The following is a 12,320-nucleotide window of genomic DNA, read 5'->3' as shown; positions in this document are numbered from 1 at the left end:
CTCCAGAGAGCAGTGGAGGCCCAGTCTCTGGATTCATTTAAGAAAGAGTTGGATAGAGCTCTCAAAGATAGTGGAATCAAGGGTTATGGAGATAAGGCAGGAATAGGATACTGATTAAGGATGATCAGCCATGATCATATTGAATGGCGGTGTAAGCTCGAAGGGCAGAATGGTCTAATCCTGCACCTATTGTCTATTGTCTATAGTATCAGTTCTAGGAATTCAGTTTGTTCTTGGGAATGATTTGACAGGATCCAAGATGGGATTGACACCATTTATTGTGGAGAAGTCCAAGGAAAACCAAGAAACTGAGGAGTTAAAACAGAAATATCCCGGTATTTTCCCAGACTGCGTGGTAACCAGATCCCACTATCACAAGTCACAGCACGAAGTGAAACGGAAAGAGAAAGATGAAGGAGTTGAGGTTCACTTAGCAGATATCCTGTTTGACATAATGATGCAGAAAAAACCCTGAACAGGCAGAGGGTCAGACAGAAGTGTTTAGTCCTGAAAGGCTAAGAAACTTACAACAGCAAGACAAGATGATAAAAGATATATATATATATATATATATATATTTATATATATATGGATGTATACTCCAAAAAGGAGGCAGAAAATATTCCGGAGGGTTATTATCTGAAAAATAGAATCCTAAGACCGAAGTGGAGACCACGGCACATTAGTGCAGAGGAGAAATGGGCTGAAGTACACCAGATTATGTTGCCGGTAGCACACAGACAGGAGGTATTACGGGTAGCACATGAACTACCTGTAGGTCGTCATCTAGGGGTACAAAGGATCCAGGCTAAGTACAAAAACATTTTATTGGCCTGAATGCACAAAGATGTGGTTAACTTTTGCCATACGTATCATACATGCCAAATGGTAGGTAAGCCACAGGCAGTAAATAAACCCAGCACCTTTGTTGCCAATGCCTGTATCTGAAGAACCTTTTATGCGGGTTACAATTGATTGTGTGGGTCCCCTCCCGAGAACTAAAAGTGAGAACTGGTACTTGTTAACCATAATGGGTGTATCTAGCAGATTTCTGGAGGCAATTCCATTACGGAGTATCAAGGCAAAAAAAGGTAGCAGAGGAGTTAGTAGCTTTCTTCACACGGTATGCGCTACCCAGAGAGATTCAGTTGGACCAAGGGTCAAATTTTACTGCTAGGCTATTTAAGGAGGTTATGGATAGCTTAGGTATACAGCACTTTAAATCCATTGCGTATCATCCTGCATCCCAGGGAGCTTTAGAAAGGTGACATTAGACCTTGAAGACCATGTTGAGAGCATACTGTCAGGATTACCGAATGATTGGGATAAAGGTATCCCATTCGTATTGTTTGCTATTTGAAATGCGCTAAATGAATCTACTCAGGTCACTCCCTTAGAGTTAATATTCAGTCATGAAGTGATAAATTGAAGTTTGAAATTAAAGAAAAATTGACAGGGCTGAAAATGTGTTGCTGGAAAAGCGCAGCAGGTCAGGCAGCATCCAAGGAACAGGAGAATCGACGTTTCTCCTGTTCCTTGGATGATGCCTGACCTGCTGCGCTTTTCCAGCAACACATTTTCAGCTCTGATCTCCAGCATCTGCAGTCCTCACTTTCTACTCGAAAAATTGACAGGACCAAAGTCAGAGATCTCACACTTAGACTATGTAATGGAGGTGAGGGAGAGACTAAATAGAGTAGGTGGTTTAGCTAAACAGCACCTAAAAAGGGCACAGTATAGATGGTAGATAAAAGCTCTGAGACTTGGATGTTTTCCCGAGGGGATGACTTGTTAGTACTGTTACCAGTGATAGGAGATCCCTTCAAAGCCAGGTTTAGTGGTCCCTATCAAATTGAGAAAAAGTTGAGTCAAGTGAACTATCTAACCTATCACATTTCCAACGCCCCTCCTCCAAGTCCCTCCTCCCTACCTTTTATCTTCTCCTGCTGAACACTCTCTACTCATTCCTGAAGAAGGGCCTGTGCCCGAAACGTCGAATCTCCTGTTCCCTGGATGCTGCCTGACCTACTGTGCTGTTCCAGCAATAAAGTTTCAACTTTGATCTCCAGCATCTGCAGACCTCACTTTCTCCTATCTAGAAATGATGCCAAATAGAAAAAAAAGGTATTAGGTATGTCATGTGAACATGTTGATACTGTATTATAATAGAGAGAAAGAACTGGAGAAACAGGTGTTAGTTACTGGCCCGCAGGGTGAGGAATCAAATCCAGATAATGTGGATTTTGATGTGCCTCAAAATAGATTTAAAAAATGAAGATATTCTTGAGGAGTGGGATATATATGTAAGTTATATATCTCAGGAGCATAGGATGTAGTTGAAAGATTTGTTACTCTCTGGGTGCTCCGGTTTCCTCCCACCATCCAAAGATGTGCAGGGTCAGGTGAATTGGCCATACTAAATTGCCCGTAGTGTTAGGTAAGGGGTAAATGTAGGGGTATGGGTGGGTTTCGCTTCGGCGGGTCGGTGTGGACTTGTTGGGCCTGTTTCCACACTGTAATCTAATCTAAATCTAATCTAATCTAATCTAATCTAATCTAATCTAATCTAAATAAGGGCATTTGATGGGAGTACTAATGCTATTGTACATGAAGTAGACATAGGAATTACTGCTCTGATAAAACAACATCCTATTGGCTTAATCCTCTCAAAGCAGTCAGGTCCTGAAGGAGGTAGAAGCCATGCTCAATGAGGACATCATCAAACCAAGCCAGAGCGAGTGGAGTTCGTCGATTGTCTTAGTTCCCAAACTAGACAGGACTCAACAATTTGATTCCCTACAGTGTGGAAACAGGCCCTTCGGCCCAACAAGTCCACACCGACCCTCTGAAGAGTAACCTACCCATACCCATTTCCCTCTGACTAATGCACCTAACACTATGGGCAACTTAACATAGCCAATTCACCTGACCCACACATCTTTGGACTATGGGAGGAAACCGGAGCACCCGGAGGAAACCCACACAGACATGGGGAGAACATGCAAACTCCACACAGACAGTCACCCGAGGCTGGAATCGAACCTGGGACCCTGGTGCTGAGAGGCAGCAGTGCTAACCACTGAAACAGCCACAAGGCTACATAGATTATCGGAAGGTCAATGCTGTTACAAAATCGGACTCAAATCCAATTCCTAGATTGGAGGGTTCTATTGAGAAAGTTGCACAAACCAGTTACATCACCAAGTTGGACTTAAAGCGTAGTTACTGGCAGGTATCTTTATCAGAGATGGCAAAAGACATTTCTGCATTTGTAACCCCAAATGGGCTATATCCGTTTAAAGTGATGCCCTTTGGAATGAAGAACGCACCTGCCTCATTTCAAAGACTCATGAACAGAATTGTGACTGGGTTAACAAACTGTGCAGTCTATTTGGACGATGTAGTGATCTTTACTAAGTCCTGGGAAGACGATATGGTACAGTTGGCAGAGCTCTTTGAATGACTAAGAGAAGCAAAACTGGTGATAAACTTAAATAAAACTGAATTCGCGAAAGCAGAGGTGACGTTCTTGGGGCATAACATCAGTCATAGAAGGTTGACCCCATGGAACGCAAAGACGAAGGCCACCAAGGAATTTCCATGACCAACCTCAAAGAAAGAGGTGCTTCGATTCTTCGGACTCAGCAGATTCTATCGGAAGTTTGTTCCAAACTTCAGCAGTGTAGTGGCACCTTAACCAATTTGCTGAAGAAGAACACAAAGTTTCAGTTGTCAGCACCATGCCAGGAGGCATTCGACCATTTGAAAGCCATATTAACCACCAAACCAGTTTTAGCTACATGAAAATTTTCAAAACCTTTTAAATTTGCCATTGATGTTAGTGACACTGGAGTTGGAGCTGTACTCCTACAGGAAGATGAGGATGGGTTTGAACTGCCAGTTGGTTACTTTTTGAAGAATATCAACATCCACCAGGGGAAATACTTCACAATCAAATATGAACCTATTGAGTTTGGTACTGGCCTTACAGCATTTTAATGTGTATATCATGAACAAGGTGTTGGAGATAAATGTGTACATGGATCACAATCTGCTTACATTCTTAGATTGCTTTAAAGACAAGATTATGAGACTATTTTGCTGGAGTCTTATGTTACAGACTTTTACTTTTAAAAGCATACATGTTGTGGGTCATAAGAACGTAATCTTTTCTGTGTTGCTGGTTTTAAATTTAGCAGGAGAGTTTACTCTGTGCCATAACAGTTTGGGGGCTCAGGTCGGTGATTTGAATGTTTTAGACAGATTTGAATAGATTTGGGGGCACAAAAACTCCCAGCAGATTTAAACACTTGCAGGTTAGTGTCCTAGATCTTTAAATAAAATGTAAGTGAGACAATTTCTTAAATTTCGGTGACTTGTGGTTGATTAAATTAAAAGTAAGAGAAATGGCTCTTAAAATTCCTGAAGAGGTTCTGGGATTTGAATATAATTCTTAAATTTGCCAAGAAAGTTTAGAAGGAAAGAAAAAGGTCATACTTCTAGAATTAGCAAATAAGTTAGATTTGGGTTTAACCAAGGACAAAAGTAAAGCTGAAATCGTAAGGGAATTACTCAAACACTTAGGTGTGTCAGAGAAACAGCCAAGTGCAGTAGAGGTAGAAAAACTTAAATAACAATTGAGGAAAATTGAGTTGGAAGATAAACAAAGAGAGAGAGAAAGAGAGAAAAGAGGGAGAGAGAAAGAGGGGAGAGAGAGGAAAAAGAGTGGAGGTTCTTCGCGGAGCAAAGAGAGAGGGAAGAAAGGGAGACAAAAAGAGAGAGATTTTGAACTTGAGAAGTTTCTATTTGAAGTGCTTATGAGTAGTATCAGAAGCATATACCAACGGATTGCACCCCTTTCTATTGTCTCTTACACTCTTTGAGGTGACCTCTTTCTCAGCAGTTACCTCACTCTCTTCCCCATAGCCTTTCGCTCCATGGCTCCTCGAGACAGACACCTACTCGCCCCAGAAGCCAAGTACCGATATGTAGGGGGTACCGTGTCACACGTTCAACTGGGATCAACAGAGGTTCAGAACGGACAGACTGTAAACATCAAAGAATCAGAATACCGCTTAAGAGGGGATGGGGGGGGGGGGGGGGGGTCTTCAGGACAAAGAACAACTATTTATTTTGTAGATAATCCTTACGCCTTTTCCTTATGGACCCGCTTGCACAATCCTCCTGCCCCACATCTCCATTCTGTTATACATTGATTATATAAATGCCCGGTTTAACTTTCGTTATCTGTCACTTCTTGTTCATTTCTGAGAATGAGAGCGATCATCCCGAAACCCTGCCGTAGGAAACAGGGTTTGCGGGAGATTGGGGAAATTTTCAGCAAGATTAGAAGCAGACTGGTATTTCAAACTAGAATTTGCGGCAATATTTTTTGCGCTTTGGGTTTAGCTTTATTTCTTTGCGAGATTCCAGAGTGTCTATTTTGACGTGGGGGTAAAATGTTGGCTCCATTTTTCCTTGTATCGTCTAACTATTGACCGCCCCCTCTCCCCAAACGGGCTCACAAACACAGCCCAGACAATTACACCTGAACTAACCTTGAGATTCACGGTCCCATTCATCAGTGCGGATTACTCACCAAACTTCAAAGTCTTCAACAGAATGGATTCAATGCTGCCACTGCTAGGATTTTGCTGGATTTTGTAACGGATCTCAGACAGATGCTGCCAACCAGGTATCCGCGCTGAGTCACTTCTGAGCCCTCTCTGGCTGAGCTCTATATTATATATATCCGCTGGTCAGTGCCACCAAGGAGGGGAGGGGTTAGTCTGGGGAAATTACGTGGGGAATTCAGAACTGGGTCTGCTGTTCCAAATATACAGAGGAAAAAAAATCTCCGAAAGCAACAGCAGAACATAAATCATTCGAGAGGAATGAATTATATTTAAAATAAAAACGAATCAAAAAGTGCTGGAGACATTTGGCAGGCCTGCCATGTCCAAAAGAGAAACCGGGGGGAATCTTGTCGGGGTCTGATACATGGGCTCTAATGCCGAATCTGGGAGAGGGGAGTGAAAGGTCGGGTGTTCTGAGCATCAAGATGAAGTTCCCACCGGGGGCAGTCAGATGCCGTGTTCATGAGGGTAATTGTTAACAGCCTCATTAATAATGTGTTTTTCCTCATTAAATGCAGATTCCTATTCGATTTTTATATGTGAAAGTGCTCCCTAACATCTCCTGAATGGTATGTCCCCAAATTTTAGACTGTACCCCTCGTTCGAGAATTTCCAGTCAGTGGAAGGAGTTTGTCTTTATTTATCCTGTTTTTTTCTGTGAATATCTTGAAGACTTCAATCGTATCACTCCTCAACCTTCGAAATTCTAGGGAAAACAGGCCTAATTTGGGTAATCTCGCCCTATAACCTGACCCCTGAAGTCCAGGTATTACTCTTGTTAACCCATGTTTTCCAAGCCCAGCATATCCTTCCTAAGGCATGGTGTCAACACTCTGACCCCTATCAATGCATTATTTTTGTTTTGTCATGGATGTGGTGCCAATCAAAGCTGGGAAGGAAACACTGAAGCATGTGGTGACATGGATGGTGATGAGGGAAAGATGACGTATAAGGGGGATGAGTGGGACAGAATGGGAGGGTATGGAAGGCTACATGAGATTATTAGATGTGATGTGGTCACTATAAGAGGAGTACAGGACCATGGTAATGTCAGGGCTCATGAGGTAAAGCAGAAAGTTGCAGGTGGAATCTATGTGGTGGGTATCTACATAGTGTTGGGGTGGGGAGGGGGAATCAGTGGAAATGGGCTGTCTGAGCAGAGCAAGGTAAAAGGGAACATGGAGTCTCTGGGGTGGGGTGGGATAAGAGTATACCCTGCAACCCGGGTCAAACCTGGTCCTGAGAGTGTCCACCATGGGCTGTGGTTCCTGCTTTCACTTGCCATTTGTCAGAGTGATCTGATTGACAGCCAGTTCCACTAGATGAGAGCTAGCACCAGTAGATCACCTTGGAACGTAAAATAATCATTGGTTGCCATGCCAGTATATTGTTTCCATTGAGGGGGCAAATTGGAGTCTTGATATGTTTTATTTGTATTTTCTTCAGATGACTGTAAATAAAAGGATCACCTTTGGAATTGCCTGAATGTTTGCCTGTCTGTGATGAATCCTCACTGGACAATAATAAGGTGATGGTTTGTAGTGGCACTGTGGACAGCGTAGTGGTGACTGCGAGAGGGTGGTCGATGAGATACACATAATGATAGGTGGGCTGTGTGACCTGGTGGCTAGATATGGATTAGGGCAAGAAAGTGGATCTCCAAGTGCCAGGAAGTGCCAGCCATGCCAGCAATGTGCTGTGAGCAGCATGTGTTTTGGGCTGCTATGCTGTTACATACTCCGTGAAGGGCGACTCTGGAATGTTGATGCTTAGTTGGGTTTAAAGATGGTATCAGTCTCTCCAGATTATTTGGTGAGCAGCGTTTCCTTGAATTTTTTTTATCAGCAGTACCGATCTCCAAGGCTCATGCATGGCAGTGACTCCTGGAACTGAAGTCAACACTCATTATCATGCATGGAACATTGGATTATCTGTGTGCATGTGTGCAGCTGTGCAGCTTAGAGAGAAATTTGCTGAAGAGTGGTGAGTTTTTCCAGCTACAGTAAGTGGTAGAATCCGGCTAGCATTGGACTAGAGGACAGGGGGTGTGTGGGACAGTACAGCAAAAAATCTTGCTAAGGCACATGGAATGAAACTTGACAAAATTGACATTTAACCAAAATATAGACCAAAGTTAACATTTCTAGTCTGGTATGATTATTTCTGCAGCTGCCAGTGCTGCTGAATTTCTCCAGCAATTTATGCTTTTTATTTCAGATCTCCAGTAGCCACAGTAATTTGCTTTTAATGAATTATGTTTAGCATTTATCTCCTCTAGATTGAAAATTTACTGTATCTTTTAACGAAGAAGGCAATACAAACATAGAGTGCAAAATACTATAAAATGGGAGCATCAACAGGGCCTTTGACTGTAAAGCTGCATTTTAAATGGTTTCCAAAGGATGGCAGATTGTTGTCAAAAAAAAAGAAATCATTGATAGGGGTCAGAGTGTTGACAAGGTCAACAGAGAAAACTAACAATAACAGTGCAACAGTCTTTGTAAAAAAAGTTCTGGCATTGATCAAAAAGCTGACTCCTGAAAGCCGTCCACATGTGACAGGCAAGATTTGCATGGTCTTTGTACCTTAAGAGGAGAAAATAAAATGAAATACAGCAAACGTTGTTTTAACGGCATCTTATGAACTGGCACTCTTGAAAACTGGCAAAAATTATATCCCTCAAATACCACAAAGTTTTGCTGTGTTCTGTCAAATTGTTATTTTTTAAAATTTATTTACCTCAATGTAATTATATTTGTAGTTCAATCAAATGGCCACATGAAATGTCAATAATTGATTAAATTTCAAGTCAATGTCTCCTGGAATAACACAATCTGTTGCAATGCTCAAATAATCATAGAGTCCTATAGCACAGAGACCAAACTGGTCCATGCTGACCAAAAATGTCCATCCATGCTAATCCCACTTCTCTGCACTTGGACCATATTCTTCTAATCCATTTCTATCCATGCATTTGTTCAAATGCCTTTTAAATATTACTAATATACCTGCCTCAGAGAACTGTGAACCTGAACTCCAAGATTCCTTTGTTCCACTACACTCCTTTAGGGTCTATCATTCACCATGAAACTCCTACCTTGGTTTGAATTTCCAAAATACAAAACCTCACAATTATTTATACTAAATTCCATTTGCCATTTTTTTGGCCCACTTCCCCAGCTGATAAAGGTCCTGCTGCAATTTCTGATAACATAGAACAGTACAGCACAGTACAGGCTCTTTCACCCTCGATGTTGTGCCGGCCTTTTATCCTACACTAAGGTCAGACCAACCTACATACCCTTCATTGTACTATCTTCTATATGCCTATCCAAGAGTCCCTAATGTCCCTAATGTACCTGACACTACTACCACTGCTGGCAGTACATTTCACGCACCTACCACTCTTTGAGTAAATAACCTACCTCTGACATCTGCCCTAAACCAATAACATTGCTCACTGTCCACGATACCGTCTATTTCAGTGTCATCAGCAAAATTACTAACCATGCCTTATACATTCTCAAATAAATCATTGGTATAGATAACAAACAGTAATGGGTCCAGCATCGACCCTTGAGGCATTCCACTGGTCACAGACCTCCAGTCCGACAAGCATCCTTCCATTTTTTATCATCTGCTTTCTACCATCAAGCCAATTTTGCATCCAGTTTGCCAGCTTGCCTTGGATTCCATGTGATCTAACCTTCCAGAACAGCCTGCCATCTGGAACCTTATCAAACACCTTACCGAAATCCATAAAGACTACATCTACAGCCCTGCCCTTATCAACTTTCCTGGTCACTTCAACAAAGAACTCTAACAAATTTGTGAAGCATGATCTTCCACTCACAAAGCCATGCCAACTACTTCTAATCAAACCCTGTCTTTCCAAACAAATGTATATTTTGTCCCTCAGAATCCTCTCAAGTAACCGACCACAGATGTTAAGCTTACTGGTCTATAGTTCCCAAGCTTTTCTTTGTAGCCCTTCTTGAATAATGGCAAAACATTCGCTACCCTCCAGTCTTCTGGGACCTCACCTGTGGCTCACCCAGGACCTCACCTGTGTCAGTTGAGGGTGGGAGTGAGAAGGCTGTCTGCAGTAAGTTTTACTTAAGGCAAAGTTGCATTATTATTTAAGTGATTTATGCTGTAAATAAAGTATAGCAGTTTTGTCTATACCCCCTGCATTACATTTCTGTTACTGAGTGTATGTTTTTACATTGTTTTTGTGGACTTCTTGATTGTCTGGAATATTTGATCAATCAGCACAATCCTGGTCCCATAGGTGTTGGATTATAAAAAGTTTACTGTAGTATTTCACATCGGAAAGAAAAAAAAAACGAGCACATGAAGTCAGAAAATTAGACATAATACTAGACAGAAGATGATTGGTGCTTGTGTTAGTAATCAAATTAGCGCTGACACCCGTTATCTTCAAAATTATTCTCCATTTATTCTAATTGCTTTGGTGTTATTTAAATGGACACTTGCCTTTGGTGGCCGATGTGGAAGCATGGAGGCTGATGGTAAATTGACAGCGTTCATTGTCGTTAAAAGGTAAAGTGGTCACAGCCCTACCATACCATAGGGCTGTTTCATTAGAGAGAGGAACAACTGTTGGTGTTGGTTTAACCTGAGGGTCATCATACCACAAATAGAAGAAGTTGAGAAGGAGAGTTCTTCACAGAGGAAATGGAATCCATCTTATCATAGAATTCCTGCAGTGCAGAAGCAGGCCATTTGGTCCATCTAGTCCACATTGACCCTCTGAAGAGCATCCCTTCCCAGACCCACATCCCCTACCCTATCCCTAAAACTCTGCAATCCCCATGGCCAATCCACTTAACCTGCACATCTTTGGACTATGGGAGGAAACCAGAGCATCCAGAGGGGAAAATATGCAAACTCCGCGCAGATAGTCACCAGAGGGAGGATTCAAAGCCAGGTCCCTGGTGCTCTGAGGCAGTAGTGCTAACCACTGAGTCACTGTGCCACCCCTATTGGTGTGCTCTCTACATAGCAAACTAGCCACCCAGCCAAATGAGCTAACTAATCCTTCCAAGGCTACAATATCAGTGTACAGACAACAGTAGACAACTGTGGGAACTTGGCTGTAGATATACTGCCCTATTTCATGCCCATCAACCCCGCTCCCACCCACTGCCTGAGTTAATGAAAACAATGCTCAGGAACCCCATCAAAAGATACTCTGACAGATATAACTAGCATTTGCACACCAAAATTTGACAGCAGCAGGACAACTGATGAAAAATAATGTCAAAATTGTGAACTTCTATTAACCAAGTAAACCACTAAGCTAAGTTTTGAATATTATTCTAAACATGCTTGCTCAGAATATTCTATCATTTTCTTTCAACCATATGTCTCAATCTTTAATTTGTTCAGTGTTAAAACTGCTTTCAGTTTCGTGTTTGCATGGAAGGGTGTTGTCTGTGAAGATCTTTTAGTGTGCTTGGCTGCTTGGACAGTCTGACATCAGTTCAGTTCCACATGCACTTTCCCCAGTTGCACTGCACAGCAGTAGAGGTGGATTAGAAAGATTCTCTGATCACACACCAGGATTTAGAGCTCAGTGGAAAGGCCTATGCCATTATCACTGACTACACAGTTAGTTGGCTTCTGACACAATGATGCCAAGAGCATAGGTTCAATTCAAGCTGAGGTCACCACGGAGGGCTCTCCTTCTCAACATCTCCCTTTACGGTGGCTCAGTGGTTAGCACTGCTGTCACACAACGCCAGGAACCCAGGTTCGATTCCAGCTTTGGGCGCCTGTCTGTGTGGCGTTTGCACATTTTCTCTGTGTCTGTGTGGGTTTCCTCCTACAATTCAAAGATGTGCAAGTTAGGTGAATTGCCTATGCTAAATTGCGCATAGTGTTCAGGGATGTGAAGGTTAGGTGAAAAGTCAGGGGTAAATGTAGGATAATAGGGGAGCTAAATGCGTGTGGGTGGATTACTGTTTGGAGGGTCGGTGTGGATTTGTTGGGCTGAAGGGCCTGTTTCCACACTGTAGTGATTCTATAACCTAGGGAGTGCTGACCCAAAGGTTAAGCCCCCACCAGTTGTCTCTCTCTCTCTCGTCAGACAGCATTCCTATGTTCTACTGAGACCATGGTGACTTCACTTATTTTGGACCAAAATACGGTCTGTATTCATCATCCTTTGAGAAAGCATTTTCCAGATCATATTAACAGTTTTTTTTTAATGTTTATTCACTCACAGGATGTAGGTCTCACCTACTAGGCCTAATTACTAAACTCTAATTACCTTTTGGAAGATCATGATGAGCTGCTTTCTTGAACCACTGCAATCCATGTAGTGTAGATACGTCCATAGTGCTATTTAAGAGGGGAATGCCAGAAGTTTGGCCCCACAATGGTGCAGGAATGATGATAGTGAAATTCCATTGTAACATGGTAGTTGGGGGTCCAAAAAAAATGAAACTATTATAACTGAATGACAGATATCTAATGCTTTGCAGGAGTAAATAAAGAAAATTGAGCTGATGGGGAAATAATGACTAAAAGGGAGTTGAGCTGGTAGTGGAGAGTAAGAATCATAGAATCCCTACAGTGTGGAAGCAATGGCCCTCTGAAGAGTATCCCACTCAGACCTAACCCTCTAATTATACATTTCCCATGGCCAATCCATATTGC

The 12,320-nt window shown here is 42.2% G+C and overlaps 1 protein-coding gene across 4 annotated transcripts in view; it reads right to left on the bottom strand.

The window, feature by feature from the left end:
• The window catches only part of tnfaip2a (tumor necrosis factor, alpha-induced protein 2a), a 67,299-nt gene extending 61,561 nt beyond the window's left edge, over positions 1-5,738 (bottom strand). For 2 of the 4 annotated variants that reach the window (XM_043697480.1, XM_043697479.1), the window contains exon 1: positions 5,559-5,633. The gene's annotated coding sequence lies outside the window, so the exon portion shown is untranslated. Of the gene's footprint in view, positions 1-4,907; positions 4,927-5,558 lie in introns of those variants that run through there. The other 2 variants (XM_043697476.1, XM_043697478.1) reach the window with 2 other exon arrangements.
• Positions 5,739-12,320: the final 6,582 nt, after the last annotated feature.

Source organism: Chiloscyllium plagiosum, chromosome 10 (genome assembly GCF_004010195.1).
Source record: "Chiloscyllium plagiosum isolate BGI_BamShark_2017 chromosome 10, ASM401019v2, whole genome shotgun sequence".
NCBI lineage: Eukaryota > Metazoa > Chordata > Chondrichthyes > Orectolobiformes > Hemiscylliidae > Chiloscyllium > Chiloscyllium plagiosum.
Note: the sequence above shows the minus strand (reverse complement) of the source record. Positions and strands in the feature narration are given on the sequence as shown.